The sequence below is a fragment of the Osmia bicornis genome, chromosome 2, assembly GCF_907164935.1.
Source record: "Osmia bicornis bicornis chromosome 2, iOsmBic2.1, whole genome shotgun sequence".
NCBI lineage: Eukaryota > Metazoa > Arthropoda > Insecta > Hymenoptera > Megachilidae > Osmia > Osmia bicornis.
In genome coordinates this window covers 10,886,728-10,899,466 of record NC_060217.1, presented here as the reverse complement: position 1 = coordinate 10,899,466, position 12,739 = coordinate 10,886,728, and the positions used below count along the sequence as shown (strand labels likewise).

Genomic DNA, 12,739 nt, shown 5'->3' with positions numbered 1-12,739 from the left:
CAAGCCGGACCGATTCGTGGTACGTTCAACATCCGGAAACCGCTACTTCAGAGTACCGGAGACACATTTTCAAGTGTATCAAGGCCAAGGTTTATTAGCGACTGGATCAGTTTCAGAAGCTGGACTAGGTGTCGAGTGCTCGCAAGCGGTCTGAAGTGGTGCTCGTAAAACGTGAATATAAACGGACGACGAAAGTGTTGCCTTCTGTTCAACGCTCGTCTCCACTTTGTCGTTTCTCTTTCCCTGCTCTACAACTTTCAGCCGTCTCGTGGACCAGATGTTACATCGTGTTTCTCGAACATGAATAGCTGTGAATACGGTAAACAGAAATTATGGTGATATTTTAGATTGGACAAATATCATGATCGTGATATCTTATTACAAAAATTAATATTCTTTAGTTGCTTAAGATTAGAATTAAAAGGTTGGATACAAAAACCATACTGCGACTAATTATATTGAACATGAGTAAGAGATTTTGTTGATGAATTATTTCGGATGATTGTATTTATAGGTTTATGACATATCATGTTTGACTTCTTGCGAAATTTAAGCGTTATTAGTGATTTCATTTCTATATTAATTCAAGCGTTAATGATGATTTTGTTTTTATAGTAACAGCTTTATTTCTACTAATTTTATAGGAATTAAGAAAATTTGCTTAAAAATTTTTTCTATCAAAAATTGAGCTGCCTGATTCTTGAATTATATTCCCAGTAGAAAAACCCATGTATGGTCAGACATGTTAAAATCACAATTATTCTTCAAATTAAGCTTCCCACTTTCAGTCTGCAACGAAGGTGTTAAATCGAACATTAGAAATCTTGATAATTATTATTGTAACACTTGCTATCATACGTGTTCATATTTATTGTGACGATGAACGGTGTTAACAGTTGCCAGGATTGTCTCCATTTACCAACGTCACGAACCTCCAGCATCCCAACAATTCTCGACGGCTGGTGGTGCGGCGATTTTCGCAATAATTCCACCGGTTTCAGAACTCGCAGTGTTTCACTGGAACTTGAAGAGGTCAGTAGCAAGTGCGGTGTTGGTAACGGGCGCGCGATAACGTCGTACAAAGTTACTCGAATCCCAATAAATCCAAACGACCCCGTCGACCACCCTTGCATCCTACCCTATAGCCGAGGAGGCCTGCACAACCGGCTCCGAGATTAGTATTAATTTATAGCGTTGGAAGATAGGATAGAACAGCACGTGGTGGCTTGCTACCGTTTGCTGCTGGCTCGTGGATGTAGAGAGGGTGGAAAGTGAAATTTCGTGGCTAACGGGAAACGCGGCTGCTATGCCATTTCCATTCTCCTCGCTGATAATTGGAAACCGGCTGGGCAACTTTCGTCAGTATGTAAATTCGTGTCGTTCCTATCTGTACCGAGCTTATGGTGTCGCGAGTGCGAGATAATGAGGCCGACCTTTCTCCCCTTTGCTGTTACAATTTTTCTTATGCCCCGGCGAAATCCCATTGGATCGTAGCAATAACGATTTGCTAGATTAAAACAAGGGCGGTTTGATTAATCCTGATTTCGTTAAACGTTCTCACGCGTAGAATGCTGATTGTAGGGGATGAAAGTAATCTCGTGTTTCTTTTAATTAGTGAAAGTTAAGAGGTTACGAAGTAGTTTATTATCTTTGCTCGAGCAATTAAAGGGTGCATATAAAAAGATCCTTACCTTATAAGCGAAGCAATCTTCGATTAAAGTTAATTGATATACATGCTGTTTATAATTAGGTGGCGGTAAGTTAGAGGGTACTTGTGTCTTCTTTTTTTATTTTAAAACATGTTATTGTTAACCCTTATCGATCTGAAAGATATTCATAGATTTCTTGAAGCTAGTTGTGAGCGATCGAAGATCGATTAATAAGCCTTTAATAAGACTTGATCGATCATCAAGTGTAGCACTGAATTAAATTTAATCTTTAAAGGGGAAAAAATGTTATTTAAATTGGTTAAGGGTTAAAATGAAAAATTAAATTTGTATTTAATACCCTTAACCTTTTATATCCTATTTACATCAATCGTATGGTACTAATATTATCCTGTTGATCAATCAGATTGTTTTTCGGCAAAGTTTACCCTCCGATATCTCTTGCCGAGCAGAAAGAAACACAGAAAGATTAAGATCCAAATATTACGATAAAATAACGCTCACCAGCAGTCACCAGCTTTATCGTTCTTATGGTGTTATCTTATTAAGAGGCTGGGGTGCGCCAGAGAGATGCTTAGTAACACGTGAGGGTGAAAAATGAAGAAGAGACGAGAACCTACCCCACAGATCATCGGTCATCGCCCAACGCCACTCCATCGTCCCTCTTCCTTCTTTTCCTCTCTCGCGATTTCAGCCTGTAATGAATCTGTCACATAGCCATGGGATTTCATTTCCTTCCTACAGACCAACGGGAACAGATTCAAGTGATTTTTACGAGCCTCGAACGATTTACGTTGACTTTTCGATAGGTTCAAGATCGCGTTAAAATAATTCTCGGTATATTTTAATGAATTTGATAATAATCTTTATTATTATGAGCCTTAATTCAAAAATAATTTAAATGAATTAAACAATTCAGAAGCCTACAATACAAAAAAAAAATTAATCATTCAGTCATCATTCGGTTAATCCCGTTTTGGTTACTCGTCTCGATTCTTCAATTACTCTAATTTCCATTATTTACATTCGATTCTTCCACTTGGTTTCTTACAATCGTGATCGTTTTTCCCTTTCGAGAAAACGGTAATCGTGGTAATCGTTGGTAATTCCGTCAGCAAAATAGAAGATATCTAGCTGTGGACGTTTCGGGAATTGAAATCAACCTCAACCTCCCGGCTCCCCGTCTCGTCGAGGATCCTGAGGAAGCTCGCGAGGGACGGTTGATTCCCGAGGAAGGAGCTGAACGCCACGACCCAGTCCCAAAGACTTTGACCCACATCATATCGCTCGTTTTTGCCTTCGCCTCCTTCACCTTCCGAGTTCCTTCCCTCCCGGGACTATTATCTTAATCCCATACATCCTCTTTAAGCGAGACATTCCGCTCGAACGAAGCCACCGTTCCGCGAATACTTCCCTGATTCTCGTTCAACTTGTTCGCCATCTTACGGTATTAATCGCTCCATTTTTTTCGGATAAATCGATCGAATCGAAGGATCCTTCTCATTAACTTGCTCGCTTATGCAAAGAATTCGTTGAACACGCTGGTTGATTGAGAGTTTGGTGAATTGGAAAAGGTTGAAGAAGGTGAGTGTCTTTTAGTAGCAATTTTTTTATTTCTCTTTTTGGGGTTATGATTCATTTTACGGTGGAAGATATGAAATTGAATCGTCATTTAGCTACCCTCCGCTGACATACAAGTCGTTCAGGACCAGGCGAAAATGTCATTTCTAGAGACTCGTCTTAAAATTTTTATTTTTATTGCAAAATTGGTTAAACATTTCGTTTAACTAACACCTGTAAATTAAACCAGAGACTTTGAAACATTCTCTACCACTCTGCATTCGTCTGTCCCAAATTAAATTAACAATCTTCGATCAAAATGTAAGAGGCAACTGAAACTGAAAGAAAAGAAGCCCAAGTTAGAGGACCATTAGCATAGAGTTTAGGAAACAGGGTTAGAGGTCGGTTTTTAAGAAGACCGCGACGATTTTATCGGCGATCCATCGACGGAACGAAGATCGTATTCTCGACTGGTGTGTCCTACTTGAAAAATATCCTTAAGCTTGGGTGGGCGCACGTGCTATGGGCTCTCATAAATTAGAGATGCTCGATCGCCCAATTAATACGATGTTTCCAGTGGCAGACGAGCGAAGTAGCTGAAGAGAAAGCGTTGAAAAGGAACAGGAGAAGCTGGCTGCCAAAGTCGACGACGAAGAAAACCCACCAGTCTGTCATTGTCGCCAGAAGAGGACGGATGAAAATTATTGATCAAATACTGAGAAACCATCGTGTGTACACGCTGAATGCGTGAACCGTGGCATAAATTAAATTAGCATAATTCCCGTGCCGCCGAACAACAAAGTGAACGCCGCAATAGCGTGGGAACCGCGCGGAAATCGGCGCCGTCTTTCAATTATTTCCAGGCACATTCAATGAGATCGGTTTAATTGTTGCCGTTGGCGGGCTGCGTTTTTTGAATTGCGAAAAATTATGGGTAATTGGAAGGTCTGTTCCTTACACGAAACGTAGTTTCTTCTTGAAACTTTCAATTGCTTCCTTGAGACGCGATGGAAGGACTTTGAAGAAACGAGTCTCGCTGTGCGGGACCCGAAATTTCAAGAAAAATACCAGGAATTACTGAAATTTAATATTTCAATGATTTGGAAAAAAAATTTCTTTAACCCTTCTTCAAATTCAGGGGAGGTTCATAACGACCCTCTAAAATCCTTAAACTAGTATGTAGATTTTAAAAATTTATATTTGTTATTTCTTATTTAAATAATTTTCTTCAAATTTAAATATTTATTTTGGGGATAGGGATGAAAAGAGGGTGCAAAATGATAGTACACCTCAAGCAAATAGATTATAGTTGATTATTTTATTATGTGTATAAAATACAGTACAAAATATTTATGTCAAAGTGTAATATCCTTGTACATCTACTGAAATCTGTGACACCGAAACACAAAGTCTCTCTCGCTATATTAAGCCGAGGATTTAATGTGCATAGCGGTATTACACTTCCGCAAATTGCATTTTCGACCATTACACATAATTCCTGTGAGCAGGGGAACTTAGTATGTTATTATATAAGCATGTTATTACGTGGAAAAGGTTTCATTTCTGCGTGAGGACAGTCGAATTTATGCAACCGCAACGGGTAAAACGAACCCACCGCAACGAATATCTTCGGAATCGCCACGAGAATTCAAATATGCATGTGGACCACCATGCACGTTCCTACGGTTCCTTCTATTACAACGATACCTCTGAAAACTTGTATAAATTTAATAACAATTTAAATAAAAATTGTAAAAGTAGATTTCATGAAATTTGCGGGGAGTCAAACTATTGGATACAAAATATTTTATGCATACAAAGTCTTCAGTTTACTGAGAAATTGAATAATATTAAAATAACCCACCTCGTTTTGTGGAGCAAAAATTTCAAAATGGCCCCTGTTTCGTTTTCGAGCACCTCGTTTCAGACGATATTAAATGAGATTCCGTAAAAACGTCGCCGAAAGTCGAGTCTCAGTTAAATATCCACCTGCTTTTTTCTAATTCGCTAATGATTTCGAGGTTCAGGAGACGCGCGATTGCGAGTTTAAGGTAGCCGACAGTGGAGCAACGTCGGCGGCGCGGCGTCGAGCTCGACTCCTCGTAAAATTATCCGTAATAAAATCATGATTTACGCTGGTGTTCCTGGAAAGCGGATCGCTCGTAACGTTTCACTATCCTAGCTGCTTCCCTTGCCCCGTTTTATAAGTTCTACAACGGCACGAGAATCGATGTTCTTAACACACTTTGACCTTTCCGTGGTTCGCGTTATTTTCCAACGGTTCAGAAACCAGCATATACAGCCCCACCGCGTCGTAGACTTTCTTCTTTTGTTCGGGATAATTGTTTGCACTTTGGTCAGGGTGCCTTGGGTGCCTTCGGCTTCGTGTCCGACACGCTGTTGCTCCGAGCAATTGCTTTCCATCGCGATACATTGTTGGTAATCGGCTGAGAACATGTTCGAAAATAATTTCAATCATGCCACGAAAGGTTTAAAGTATAATTGAATCGGCTAGTCGAAGAACTGTACAAGTTTATGATGGATATTTTGTAATATCTTAAAGAATATTCGTTCGGGTATTGCTTTCGAAAGTTGGCGACACCTTCATATTTTCCATTTTACCATCGATGAATTCCAAAGGGAAAAGAATTAGGAATTCTTTGAACTGCTTCCAATAGACAGGAAAAAGATGAAGAGGAGGATACTCCCTGATGGAAGATGTAAACGCTCGAGGGTCGTGTATAACGTAAACGCAAAGTAGAACACACGACTCCCATAAGTCGTAAAAGGAACCTATAAAATTGTACCCCATGCCCACGGCGACCAGCCAGCTGGCAATTTCATATATTTACGTCAATCTTCTCCAGTTATGAAACAACATAGGTGAAGGTAATGTATAGGCCGTGGTTACGAAAGCAGTAACCCTGAAAAAAAAATTACTTATCGAAACTGTTAAAACAGTTGTAACTGGATCTTTCATATGGTTCGTTCATTAAAGGTAGTCATCCGGATCCAACTTGACGCTATTTAGGTAGTATTTGATTGACGTATTAATTGATTCCTAAAGTACTGATACATTTAGATAAGAAAATTCATAATTTCATAATTTTTTAATAATTTATCAATTTTGTAATATTGTTTTATAGATCTCTGATATACGTGCTTGAATAATTCATCAAAATTCAATTCTTTTAACGATCTGAAGCCTTCTTATTTAGTTTTATGACATATGTTAATTGCATAGTGCATTAGCTCATTTTTTGTTATAAATTTCATTGGGGATTTGTAGAATTAAAAAAACAGTTTATGATTCTTAATTTTAAACCTGTGGCAATTTTTTTTTAAAGTTATTTAACTTGTAGTTTATTTAACCACATTCCAGATTAGATTTAACAAAATATCTTCGCATATCTTTATGTTTAATTAAATTTGTTTCGATTTTTAAATTTTGATTGATCTGAGCGTCGTCCAAACGCTGTAGTCATCTATGAGCAGATCGAGGAACTAATTGGAGCGCGTCCAGTAAGAATGAATCTTTAAAATCATTTTCATTAAAGAATTTAATGAAGTTCAATCGTATAAACGATTAAGATACCTTCCTTACTAATTATTAACTTTTAGTGCTACTTTTAATAGATATTAATTGATTTAAAATAATTATAGATATCAGATCCATATAAGTGCAAGAAATTTCTATTTATTTAGGATAGGTAGCAGTGGCAACATTAATATTGTGTAAGTAATAATTTGTCAAATTAAATTAGTTTTTAGAAACAGCAAATTGAAATTCAATGTCCTGATATCTATCTGAGGCTTGTGGAAACTACTTGCTGAAATTCCAATCGAGTTAACATGAACTTACAGTCGGTACATTTTAATTTCACAAATAAGTTGTAATTGTCACTTAATCACAGTGAATAATGCTTTAATTAAATAAATGGAAATTAGTTTCCCACATCTGTACATAAAGTTACTTTTTAAAATCCTAGCTGAGTTATCATCAACCTACATTCAGTAAATAGTTTCAGGCTTTATGAAAAGATGGCAAAACCATTCAAGTTCTGAATATTTAATTTGCAATTTGAAAAATTTTATAGTTTTCATTTTTACATCTGTATCTCTACTTATTCAATTGAATACTAAACTCTATTTTTGCATATCAGTATAAAAATACAAAGTCTGATATGCAATTTGACCAACTTATACTTCTAAAATGGTAGAAAAAGGAAAATTTCATTAAGCAAAATTAAATGGTGTCAAATGAACATATTTTTGAATTGATGAATTTCCATGGGACATGGAAATCGTCATGCTTTCAATTTATTTAATTAATTATAAAACAATAACATGATCTTCTATTTTACTATAAGAGAATTATAGAAATTGATCGATAGTTATCGATAGTTGAGCGTGATATTTACGACTAGCGATATTTCCCTATCTCTAAAAGGTAGTGTATTCTGACGAGTAAAATGTTTCTAGGAACTGTGGAGGGGCGGCGCTGGCGTCGCTTCCCGGCATTCCATAGGCTGTTCGAAACGGGAGATGCGCGCGCGTTCGATGAAGACATGCGCGAGACAGGCGGTCTTAGTCTGAACAGTCAGTGCATGGCGGCCCGAGGCCCATCGATATCGTATCGCGCAGCACTCCAGATACGCGTTTGAAACACGAGTGTGTCCGTGGTGCACCGGTTAACTTCTTTTCTTCTTCGGTTATTCGATCGCGAATACATCGTCGTTGTCGTCGTGGTTGACACAGTGTGTGACGCTTGTGTGACAGTTCCCGTCCGAGATATCTCGTGGATTCGGGGAAATCGTCAACCCAGACGGAGGGTGAGAGGGAGAGTAAGAGAGACAGCACGGACCATCGTTCCGGTGAGTACTCATATGCAATAAAATACATTTAAATCCTTGTTTAATCCGTCTGAAAATCTATAATATTACATTGATACATCCTACTCCAATATAAATGAACAATGACGTGTACTCTCACTTTTGACGTATATACGTGACATTTCACCGTTTTCAATTGTCAATTTTAAGCGATATTATTTAACGATTAACATAAACAATCGGTATTACTAGAACCGTCGAGTTAGCTTTGAGTATTCTCGGAGCACGAGGGCGGCGTGCACGCTCCACACGAGCAAAACGTTTCTCGGTAGGATGACGTATCCGGCAATGGTGCTCAATGATCCGGAAAATATCGAAGGGACAGAGTAGGCTCGGTGTCATTGAAACGGGTTTCTCCTCGACATCTTCATTTCCTCGGCCCTATAATCGTGTCTCGATTCAAAATCTTTTATTTTCTGACCTTCGTTGGTTGTGTATGTGTACGTATACGCCGTGTCCGTGTGGAGTCCACACCCATAGCGTTGCCAAACGCTACAGGTGTGGTCATTGACTTCGATCCGCACGGTTTGTTGTTATTTATCGGGGAGACGGAAAAGGGACGCAGCAACTTGGAAGATTTTGAAACTTTATTTCGCGTGGAATTTCCCAAGCTCCGCGTACGTATGTGTCTGACATCACTTTCACGGTTCCTGTCGACTATGTGGGCGAGCAGCACGCTCGATTCGAGCAGACCGAACAAGGTTAACGCGAGCGGGCAAGGTTAACGTTAATTCGTACCGCGTTTTGGGAAAAAGTCGCGAGAAAAGTGGTAAAGGTACGATAAATAAATTTATTTTGATAATGCACGTATTTTATTCCTTGAATAAATTTTCAAAAGTACTCATTGATAAAATATTTTGAAGCCATACTTCAGGGTAAATGAGAGAACTATATCTAAATCTATTTGCAAACGTATTTACTGGGGCGAATGCAGGATTAAATGAATTGTAAACTAGGTATGCGAGTCCATTGAACTCACTTAATCGGATAAGGGTCAAACGTGTACAGGTAGTAGAATATCGTAGAATTGAAATACTGATATTTCACTTGAGAGACTACTTTTTTATATTTATTTTATTAAAAATTTTGAAATTAATGGAATAAGTAGCCAGAACTATCAAATCAATCAAGCTTCAAGTTTCTTATTTTAAATTATAAATTTAATCAAGATATTTTTGTTGAAATGGATGTTCCTTATTGTCAAGATAAAGAATGGAGGTATATGTTACCAGCAATGTATGAAAAGCAGATTGTATAGAATGCTTGACGTTTTCAGCAAAATATGAAATATCTGAATTATTTTAATATTATATAAGCTTTTCCTAGGCATTGTAAGAATTTTATTGTAAGAAAATTATTATTCTAAAAATTAGTAAAATAAGAAAAAATTCTAAAAGGTTTTTAATTAAAAATTTTAATTTTGGAGTAATTTAATATTGTTTATATCAGGATTTAGATCGGTATTACCTACATAATACCTGCTTTTCATACATTTCCGGTAACATATAATATTACATTTATATTTCGTCCTTTATCTATTTAATTTTCTATATTGTTAAAAATAATCGTACATCAAACATCGGTAGTTGTAGTGTTAACAATGGTTCCATTCCTTTTCCACGATATTTTCGCTTGATTCCCAAACATAAATTTCCCTTAAGCGGCCGGAAGAAGAAGGTTAACTCGTAGGACACCAGATGCTCGTGTCTCGACCTAATCTTGCATTATCAGCCTAGCGTTAAACATAGTTTTTTATCAACCCAGAGGTTCCCAGTGTGTGGTAATTTTTCCTTGACGGTAGCGGGATACGTGGTGAAACTCGTAGTACTCGGGTATTCGCGTTGAAAACGATAATGTCAATAATGACTGGGATGATCATAAAAGAGGTAGAGACTGCATAGAAGTCGACGTAATACGGTTACGTGTAACAACGAGTATTAAACGTTGAAACGAGACTGTCGAGCTTTCACTGACCATGCAATTGTTCAGGATTCAATCGGCAACGTGTCGTTTTCGTGTAATTGCATCGGTATGGCGAAACGAAGTTTCGAAGGATGAATGATATACATTAGAATGACAAACGGTCGTTAAATTTTACCGTCTCGAGGAGCGCGATGAGGACGGGAACAATAGGTTTGCCGTGACTGGTTAGGCGAGAGCGAAAACGTTCTACGTATTCTGTCTCCTGAGGTCTTTCCCTCGGACATTCTCTTCTTCACGCGAACGCTATGAAAGCGAACAGAAGCATATTTATGTAGGTACAACGGGTAAGAGTACTCTTGTCTCGAGGACGGTCACTCGAGTGGTGAATTACTGAAGTTAGCGACACCGTTTCTTTCCCTTTCCCTCGAGTGCTGTGTACTTCCTTTCTCGTTGTGTGGTCCATTCTTGCTGATTACACTGTATGTACCGGCAATTACAACTTGTAACCTTTCGAAATTATGCTTGAAATATGACGTCGGAAGAAATGAATTTTAATCTTTCGTTTGGGTGCATTGTATCAGAATCATCATTAGTCATCATCTGAGACGTTCACATGCCAAAGTGATTAACTCCATTTATTGAATCTTAAAATTTTATCAATTTCTTTATTTTTTTGAGTGAATAGATTTGACTCATTTATAGATCATGATTGGAAATTGTATTGATCCATAGTAGCGATGGTACGAAATTTTGATAGTGGCCGGTATTGTCATGAGGTAATTGTCTATTATTTGATGGGTATCTTCGATTTTCACTTGAATATATTGAAAAAGGATATTAAAATGAAATCCAAACCTAATCTAAAACTACCAAGCACAAGCTATAAGGTAGATACTGATAGTGATGGAGCTGATTATTAAATTCCAATTTTTAATTTATTCTGTATTTGTTATTTTTTGGTATTTGAATTTATTATTAATGAACATTAAATTAAACCCCTTTAAATTAATTACCTACTGTTTATTTTTGATCACTTCATTCTATCAAGCGCAAGCAATAAAGTAGATATATATGGTTAATTTTCGGAATAGTTTTAATCTAAAATTAACGTTTGCGACACTTTTTCTAAAGATATTTCATCTTCTTATATAAAGCTTTCCAATGTATTGAAGTTTAAGAGAAATCGGTGATACCGACCAGATATCAAACAATTACCCTCTGTCGCGGCTTCCACATTCGGCCGAAAGTATTTCAGCAGGGATTGTACGTGGTTATTGACCTTGTTCATGACCTCCATCGCAATTACGCTGCGCGGTGTGCACGCTTTTCAAGGATATTGGAGCTGCGTCGATCGATGAGGTGTTGAACGGGCCCGGTTTTCCTCTCCGCTTTTTCGTTCCCTGTTGCTCCGCTTTTCTCCATTTCCCCTCGAAACGAGCGGAATGGAATGCGGCTCTGATATTCGCCCGGCATCAATAAAGCCGCTTCTCTCTTTTCGAAGTATAAGTGCGTCGTCTATTAATAGAACTCTCTTTCTCTCTCTCTCTCTCTCTCATTTTTTGTTCTGCTCACGAAAAAGGGAATGCTTCGAACATGGAGCGCGAAGAAGAAGGGGTTGGCGAGCGACGTGCAGCCTTTTTGCCGTACGCACACTCGTGTGGGATGCACACACCCCTTTTTCCGCGGTACTCTGCTCCACCGGCCAGACAGAAAAAAAATGTCCAATAAAAATAAGTCCTAAAGTGGTTCCTGCGCTCGCGAGCACACCATTCTACCCGCTTCTTCACGGGAATTCGTACGGTTCCTTGTCCTATCTTGCATTTTCTCTTTCCATCTTTCCTCCCCGCGTTTGCACCCTGTTTCCGACCGCAATACCTATCGAAACGCCGGATATAGATCTTTTCTTACGTTTTCGCTGAATTCCCCAGATCTTCTTGTTCTATGCTTTATCCAAACCCATTTCCATGATATCGCCCCTGTACACCGGATATCGAGGCATTTCTTCTGATAGTTATGCGAAAATGGAAAGTAATGGGTGGATCAGTGGTAGTGTTTGTAGATTTGAAACATTATAGATAGATGAATTTTTTCTGTTTATATATCGATAATTAGTATAGAAATTTTTCAGGAATAATATAACCCCCGAAGGGGTTTTATTTATTACCTAGGTAATATTATCAATTTTATGAACATTCTGCTACGGTGTTGAATTTTTGAACGAACCCTATCTGCCAACATTTCCACTTTCTATGCATCTGTTTTTCGTTACAATACCCGTTCACTTTTTCCAAAAAATTTGCATCTGTCAAATGCATACATCGGTTTCGTTCCCATTTGGGATACGAGCGGATCGCGTTTATCATGGAAATTAACGACGTTTGCCTATGTCGCGTTCAGTCGGTTTCAATACAACAGCGAAACATATGCAAATTTTCTTTTCGAACCTCCCCTTGGCCGCCAGTGTTGCAATTTAAAGGCTTGGTCTAGCCAGTCTCAACAATAGCTTTCTCTGCAATTAGCGTAACGTGCACATTACGTATGGAAAGCTGCAACTAGAACGGCTGTTGCTCTACACAAGGATATAAACGATCGAGGAGGAAACGGGAAGGAAAACGAGGCTTGCACTTCGAAAATTTATGTTCCTCGCTCATAAATTATAGAAAATCGACAACGGAAGAGGGAGTGAACGTATTACCT

At 38.2% G+C, this 12,739-nt stretch overlaps 1 protein-coding gene across 1 annotated transcript in view; it reads left to right on the top strand.

Moving 5' to 3' along the window:
- The first annotated feature begins 7,827 nt into the window (after nt 1-7,827).
- LOC114871459 (amyloid beta A4 precursor protein-binding family B member 1-interacting protein-like) overlaps nt 7,828-12,739 on the top strand; it is a 138,019-nt gene continuing 133,107 nt past the window's right edge. Inside the window, exon 1 of the mRNA XM_029177384.2 lies at nt 7,828-8,101. The gene's annotated coding sequence lies outside the window, so the exon portion shown is untranslated. The remainder of the gene's footprint in view (nt 8,102-12,739) is intronic.